This window comes from Orcinus orca, chromosome 13 (genome assembly GCF_937001465.1).
Source record: "Orcinus orca chromosome 13, mOrcOrc1.1, whole genome shotgun sequence".
Lineage (NCBI taxonomy): Eukaryota > Metazoa > Chordata > Mammalia > Artiodactyla > Delphinidae > Orcinus > Orcinus orca.
Genome location: NC_064571.1, coordinates 76618877 through 76626586, shown reverse-complemented (window position 1 = coordinate 76626586; position 7710 = coordinate 76618877). Strand labels below are relative to the sequence as shown.

The window sequence follows — 7710 nt, the reverse complement described above, 5'->3', positions numbered from 1 at the left end:
CTAGCCCCCCACCCCCAGCTCTCCAGGTCCTGGGGCCAGCCCCAGTCCCCACCCCCTAAGACCACGCCCCCTGAGTGGCCCGGCCCCTCAGGATTGCCCCGCCCCCGGCCTGCGGTGCGTGGGCAGAGCCTCGCCTACCTCCGGAGCCACCTTCCCACCTGGCTGTGGTTCCGCCGTTGCAGCTCAGCTGCTCCTAGGTTCCCGGGTGGTGGGGGCCGAGCGCACTCCTTTGCGCCCCGGCCCAGGGTATTGAGGCTCTGCCTGGGAGAGTGGCGGGAGGGACGGCAGTTGGTTGTCGACTGTGGGCGACGGTCTGCAGCGCCCTCTGGGAGTGGACACCGAGCGCCCTCCAGGTGCGTGGGACTCCCAGATCCGGGCAGGAACACTTCGAGGCTGTGCGGGGCCCCGAGGTGATGGGGCCTTAAACGGATGGACCCTTCCCTGGCTGCGGATGGGGCTGTCAGCTCCCCCCCTCCCTCCCCCCAGCACAGGTTCCCACATGCGCTCGCCTTCTGCCAGTATTGGGAACGCGGGGCCTTACTTTAAACAGCTGGACACGCTCAGGAGGGGCTGTTAAAAAATTAAAAAATTTAAGAATCTCCGGTCACCTCCGCCTGCCGAGGCGAGGTGGGGAATTAAGAAAGGACTTTTCGGTGTCTCTGTAGAAAACAGTGCCCTCTCTCTTCATCCTCCGAGCTAAAAGGAAAAATAAACGGCCTTGTGTCCAGGTGATCTCCGGCCTGCAGGTCTGAGAAGCACCACTGAGGTTTCTGCTCCTTCATGATTCCCGCAGAGGCCCCAGACCTCAGTCTTTCCATCACCAATCTGGAACCTCGGTGCAAAAAGACTATGGAAGACCTGCGGGTGTACTGCAAAAGGTCCCGAAAGAAAAGGGGGGGGAGACTTCCCTGGCGGTCCAGTGGTTAAGACTCCATGCTTCCATTGCAGGGAAAGAAAAGGGGAAGAACCGGCGGAGCCCTGCCGGCAATCTGGTAGGCGGGAGAGATGGTGCCAAACGACCTTGGACCTGGAGACCAAAGATGGCGTCTTCCCCACCCGCCCTCCCCAGGCAGAGGACAAGGCCCGCCCGGTTGGCCGGAACTAGGAACCAAAAAGCCTCCTGAGGCGTCTTGGCCTCTTGGGCAGTCTCCCGTGTTTCTCTTTAAACGGATTAAACGTTCCCGGGTCCTGGGTTTTGCAAGTAGGGACAGTTAGCTGTGGGCCCCTGGATTCTTCTCCACCCACCCTGCAGGTTTGCGGTGAGCTAAGCAACCTCCTGCGCCCCCATCTTAGCCGCTCCTCCCATCAGGCCACTAAAAAGTGATGCCCCACCCCCACGCCCACACAGCACTCAGCCCTGGTTTTGCCTCTGCTCCTGTATACTTGTTTGACCTCAGGAAGCTCTCCCTTCCGGGGTCTCAGTGTCCCCGGATCTGTCTATGAGGGACGACAGATCCTCATCCGGGTTCTTGAGGCCTGATGCAGGGTCTCTTAGTGCCTCGGTTTCAAGGATCGTCCAACAGCATGGTACCAGGCGGGGCTCCTCCAAGGAGCTCAGGGGGTCCGGGGTAAAATGCCCTTTTGGTAGAAGACCATGAAAATAAAAAAAGAAGACCATGTGTGTGTCCGCCAGGGTGTGGCTCATGGTCTGAAGTCAGCTCTCTAGCCCTTTCAACCCAATATGGAGGAAAAGTAGGTACGTTTGAAATCTTGCCTCTCTCTAATGCACAAAATAAAGAAGATTGAGGTCAGGGAGCATGTGATGGAGTCTTTTTATATTATAAAAATGACCAGTTCACTGTTTCTTTCAAACTGAGTAAATTTGCCCCAGATCAATGTATATTTCTCTGGGCAGGTTAGGAAGAGGAGGGGACTCAAGGAGGACACTTAAACAGAGAAAGGAAGTAGAGGGTCAGGGCTTGCCTTGACCCAGCTGATTCCTGGCCTGCTTGCTTCTCCTCCCAACCCAAATTCTGCAAGAAAATCTTCCTCCCAGAAGCTCTCTCAGAGTCCCATAGTAGCCAGGACATGTGCCTCCTCAGATCCCCTACGACCCCTTGGAATGCCACAGGGACGTAAGCCCATATGCACTGCTGTGGCCACCCTGTCCGCACTCTCATCAGCCCCTTCCTTGGGATTCCCCCAGACCTTCATAGATCTGACAACTAAAGGGTTAATGTCTGGCTGAGCAGAGGGCCTGTAGCCTCCCATCTGGAGGCACTAAGTCTAGGCCTCCTCCTGATTCGTGTTCCTAATGGGGGTATTAAATATTTTTAATATCATCCCTGTTGAGTCACTAACTGCCTTCAGTGTTGCTTCCTTCTCCCATGAGAGAAAAGAAGTTCCTGGAAGGCAGGGCCAGTGTCCCCGCCCCTCATTTCTGGCACTTTTCCCACGTACACACAGGGCTTCCTTCTGGGAGAAAGGCTTGCTGTTGCCACTGGGGTGGCAGCTGAAGGAGAGAGGGTAGGAAGAGGCCGGCAGCTGTGTGTGTGGGCGGGGGGAGGGTGAAACTTGGGCATGGGGGCTGCCCCTTTGTTGCATTAGGCACCTACATTGGCACAAGCATTCTCTGGGCAAGATGACATCTATCAAAACTTAAAATGCACTTATCCATTAACTCAGGAATTCTGCTTCAGTGAATTCACTCTTCGTAAGTATTTTCACCAGTGCCCAAAGAGGCATGTGTAATGTTCACTGATAAAGGAACAGTGAAATAAATGTGGGTATTCCCACACCATGGAATACTATACAACACTTTTTTAAATTAAGAAAATGGTATGGAACATTTTTCAAGACCTATTTTTAGGTTAAAAAAGCAATGTAAAGAATGATCTATATGTAGTATAGCCAACATTTTCTTAAAACAAAAACGTGTGTAAACATAGACTGCATGTGTATATAGTAAAAAAGGTCTAGGGAAGGAAAATGGGATGGGGAAAGTGAAGGAGAACTTTAAAATTTTCTCAGTATTATTAAGTGTTTATAATTAGAATATATATATTACTTATCTAATTTTTTAAATTAGAAGTTATTTACTCAATCAGTGAAGATGCTTTCAACCTCAACTAATAGCTTCCACTCAAGTCGCTTGAATAATAGGACATTTATTGCATGTACCTATGCCTGTATTACCCACTCAACAGCCAAAAACTCCACAACACTGGAACTTAAGCCCCTCCTACCCTTCAGCTCTGCCTTCTCCTCTGTGGCTCCACCTTCAAGATGGTGACAGAATGGCAGCGTTACAGCCACGCCCAGGACCAAGGCCACCTTCTCCTAGTGTCTTTCTTAGGAGTAAGGAAATAGTTCCTGAAGTTCACTCCCCACCACACACACACTTCTCTTCCCATCTCACTGACCTGAAGTGTGTCCCGTGCCTTCATGAAGGCAGCACTAGCAAGGGGAGCTTGAATACCAGTGTGGGTGTAGCTTAACCTTCTAGGGGCTTTGATTTGGGGGAGCCAATGCCACATCCACTAAATATTTCGAGTTCTTAAAGAGTATTAGACGCATGTAAGGGCATTCTTCCAGACGATGCGTTTTCAGAGTAACTTCTTGCCATTATGAAGCATTTTAAAATACCGTTAATCGTTTTACTGTGAACCATTTCAAACATATAATAAAAAATAAGGTTCCCTTATATGTGGAATCTAAAAAAATGGTACAAATGAACTTATTTACAAAACAGAAATAGAGTCACAGATGCAGAAAACAAACTTATGGTTACCAAAGGGGGAGAGGGGTGAGGAGGGATAAACTGGGAGATTGCGATTGACATATACACACTACTATATATGGAATAGATAACTAATAAGGACCTACTGTATAACACAGGGAACTCTACTCAATACTCTGTAATGACCTATATGGGAAAAGTATCTGAAAAAGAGTGGATACGTGTATATGTACAACTGATTCACTTTGCTGTACAGCAGAAACTAACACAACATTGTAAATCAACTATACTGCAATAAAAATTTTAAAAAAAGAAAAATAATAATGTTCCTCAGAAAATTAAAAATAGAATTACCATATGATCTAGAAATTCCACTTCCGGATATACACCCAAAAGAATTAAAAGCAGGGACTAGAACAGATATTTGTACACCCACGTTCATGGCAGCATTATTCCCAATAGCCAAAAGGTGGAAGCAACCCAAGTGCCCACTGACAGATGTATGGATAAATAAAAGGTGGTATATAAGTACAAAGGAGTATTATTCAGCCCTAAAAGGGAAGGAAAATCTGGTACATGCCATAACACTGATGAACCTGGAAGATTTTCTGCTCAGTTAAATAAACCAGTCACAAAAGGACAAATACTGTATGATGCCACTTACGTGAGGTTCCTAGGGTAGCCAGACTCATAGAGACAGAGGAGAGAGCAGTGGTTGCCAGGGGTTGGAGAGAGGGGAGAATGAGGCATTATTGTTGTTGTATTTTGTTTTATTTTCTTGGCCGTACCGTGCGGCATGTAGGATGTTAGTTCCCTGAACAGGGATCAAACCCATGCCCCCTGCGGTGGAAGCACGGAGTCTTAACCACTGGACCGCCAGGGAAGTTCCCATTTTAACCATTTTAAGTGTACAGTTCAGTGGCATTAAGCACATTCACATTGTTGTGCAACCATCACCGTCTATCTACAGTATAGATCTTCTTTCATCTTCCCAAAATGAAACTCCATATCTATTAAACAATAATGCCTTGGACTTCCCTGGCGGTCCAGTGGTTAAGACTCTGAGCTTCCCTGGGACGAAGTTAGAGAGTGGCATGGACATATATACACCACCAAATGTAAAATAGATAGCTAGTGGGAAGCAGCCGCATAGCACAGGGAGATCACCTCGGTGCTTTGTGACCACCTAGAGGGGTGGGATAGGGAGGGTGGGAGGGAGATGCAAGAGGGAGGGGGTATGGGGATATATGTATATGTATAACTGATTCACTTTGTTATAAAGTGAATATAGTTTCTATAGTTAGTTTCTAACACACCATTGTAAAGCAATTATACTCCATGGACATGCAGGCAGACACACTTATTCAGGACCTCAGCCCAATAGGAGCCAGGCAGTGAGGCCAGGCGAGTTCAGAGGAGGCCCGTGAGATGGTGGGAGCTTCTAATGACAAGTAGGCCTTGTCTCTGCAGAGCAGAAAGGGAAGGGCCCTCCAGGCAGAGGACACAGAGTGAGCAAAGTGGGAGGGGCTGGAAAGTGCCTTGTTTTACTGGAAACCAGATCACTGGGCTTATGCTGGGAAGGTGCAGTGGGCTGGGGTCGTGGAGGGCTGTGAACGCCAATGCTGGGTGGTGGTCCTGCACCCGCAGATGGTGGAGAGCTCTCTGATGAGAAGGCAATTTTCCCACATTTCTCCTGGCCTGAGGGGGAGGGTCTGGGCCACCCTCCAGTCCTCTAGACGAGCCCTCTTTGGGGAGGAGACAGGCTAGGAGTGAGAGCTTCAACTTCCTGCCAAAGGGTCTCTTAATTTACCCATCTTGATCCATTCAACCGTTCAGTTATTCATTCATCAAACCCTTCCTTAGAAAATGGGCTTTATTGTTATTTTAAAGTTTGCTGGTCATAATAAATTCAAACAGTGTCAAAGCAAACAACAGAACTTGAAAAGTTCCTTTAGCCCACTCCTCGAGGTAACCACTGTTAAAAGTTTGTTATGAGTCCTTCCAGTTTTTTTCCTATGTATACACAGTTGCATGTGTGTGTGAATATTTAGGTTAACTATATATATTGGGCCTATTTCCAAGTCAACATATATAGATCCATCCCATTTTTTAAAAATACAAGTAACCCAAGTATATATTCAGGCTATCAAAAATTCAAACAAATTCAAATGCTACGAGAAGGGCGGGGTTTATTCAGACCTTTTCCTCTGCATTTACACACATAAATGGTACTTATACAGACATCTGCAACTCGCCTTTTTGACTTAACATGTCTTAGACATGTCGGTATCTATAACCAGACTCAGTCTTGCGGCGATTCCCTGGTTTGGCTCTATGTTGGTCTTTCACCATCTCCCTTCTGATGGGTGGTGGTGTTAAGACTTTGCTATCAAAAAATGCTGCCTAATATCCTCACATGGGCTTCTTCATGCAGGGAGTCAACCTTCCCAGGATGGCAGTGGATGGGCTGCATGGAAGGAGATTCTGAGAACTCTGCTGAATTGGTCCCCCTGCAGGCTGGGCTTCCGCATCCCTTCCCAGGGCTGTTAAAATGGCATCGAACACCTGTCCTGACCCAGGTCCTGGCACAGCTCTTGGCAGGGATACAGTCTTAGGGTCCTATGATGGGGTGATTCAGGGGTCATGGGGGCCCAGAACTGAACAGGGAAGGCTTCCCAAGAGTAGAGTTTTGCCGGGCAGAGCAGCAAGTGGGAAGGTCTGTTCCAGGTGGACAAGGGCTTGCCTGCCAGGCCTGGAAGGGCCAGGGCCATCCGTGCCCTGGTGAGTATCGCTGTCCCCTTAGTGTTCAGGACCACGGAGGAGGGGAGGGGCAGAGGTGGAGCCAAGCTAGGGAGTGTGAAGGTCACCGAGGAAGGTCACAGAGGGGCAGAGACACTTCATCCCCCTTTCTCCCCCACCCACGCCTTTCACGCCCAAGCACATGGTCAAGCCCGACCCAGGAGAGTGGGAAGGGAAAGAGGCAGGAAACTCCCGTCTGCTAAGAGCCCACAGTGAAGCAGGCCCTGTGTGAAGAGGGGTTTTCTTTTGTCCCCCCTCCCTCCTTCCTTCTTTCCTGCCCTCCTTCTTTTCTTTTGTCTAATTAATAGACTTTTTAAGAGCAGTTTTAGGTTTACAGAAAAATTGAGGAGAGAGTACAGAGAGTTCCCATATACAAGCCCCCCATAGTTTCCCCATTACTAACACCCTGCATTACTGGGCGGGGGGGGGGGTTACATCTGTTACAATTGATGAACCAATATTGATACATTATTATTAACTAAAGTTCACAGTTTACATTAGGATTCATTCTTGGTGGTGTACATTCTATGAGTTCTGACAAATATATACGGTCATGTACCCACCATTTTCATATCACACAGGGTAGTTTCACTGCCCTAAAAATCCCCTCTGCCCCACCTATTCATCCCTCCCCACCACACAACCCCTAGTAAACCCTGAGCTTCTTACTGTCTCCATAGATTGAGCTTTTCTAGAACGTCATATTGTTGGAATCACACAGCACGTAGCCTTTTTTTTTTTTCATAGCAGCATTATTTACAATAGCCAAGACATGGAAGCAACCTAAATGTCCATCGACAGATGAATGGACAAAGAAGATGTGGTACATCTATACAATGGAATATTACTCAAGCCACTGAAAAGCATGAAATAATGCCATTTGCAGCAACATGGATGGACCTAGAGATTATCATACTAAGTGAAGTCATGATAACATTCCTACGTGGAATCTTAAAAAATGATACAAATGAACTTATTTACAAAACAGAAACAGACTCACAGACGTAGAAAACAAACTTATGGTTACCAAAGGGGAACAGGGGATAGAGGGATAAATTAGGAATTTGGGATTAACAGACATACATTACTGTATATAAAATGGATAAACAACAAAGGTCTAATGTATAGCACAGGGAACTATATCTAATATCTTGTAATAATCTACAATGGAAAAGAATATGAAAAAGAATAACTGAGTCAGTCTTTGCTGTACACCTGAGACGTTGTAAATC

At 47.5% G+C, this 7710-nt stretch overlaps 1 long non-coding RNA gene across 1 annotated transcript; it reads left to right on the top strand.

The window, feature by feature from the left end:
- The first annotated feature begins 81 nt into the window (after nt 1-81).
- On the top strand, nt 82-1755 carry LOC117203242 (uncharacterized). Its single transcript, XR_004485932.2, has 2 exons — nt 82-353; nt 949-1755. It is a non-coding gene; the product is annotated as an uncharacterized LOC117203242 (long non-coding RNA).
- The last annotated feature ends 5955 nt before the right edge of the window (nt 1756-7710 follow it).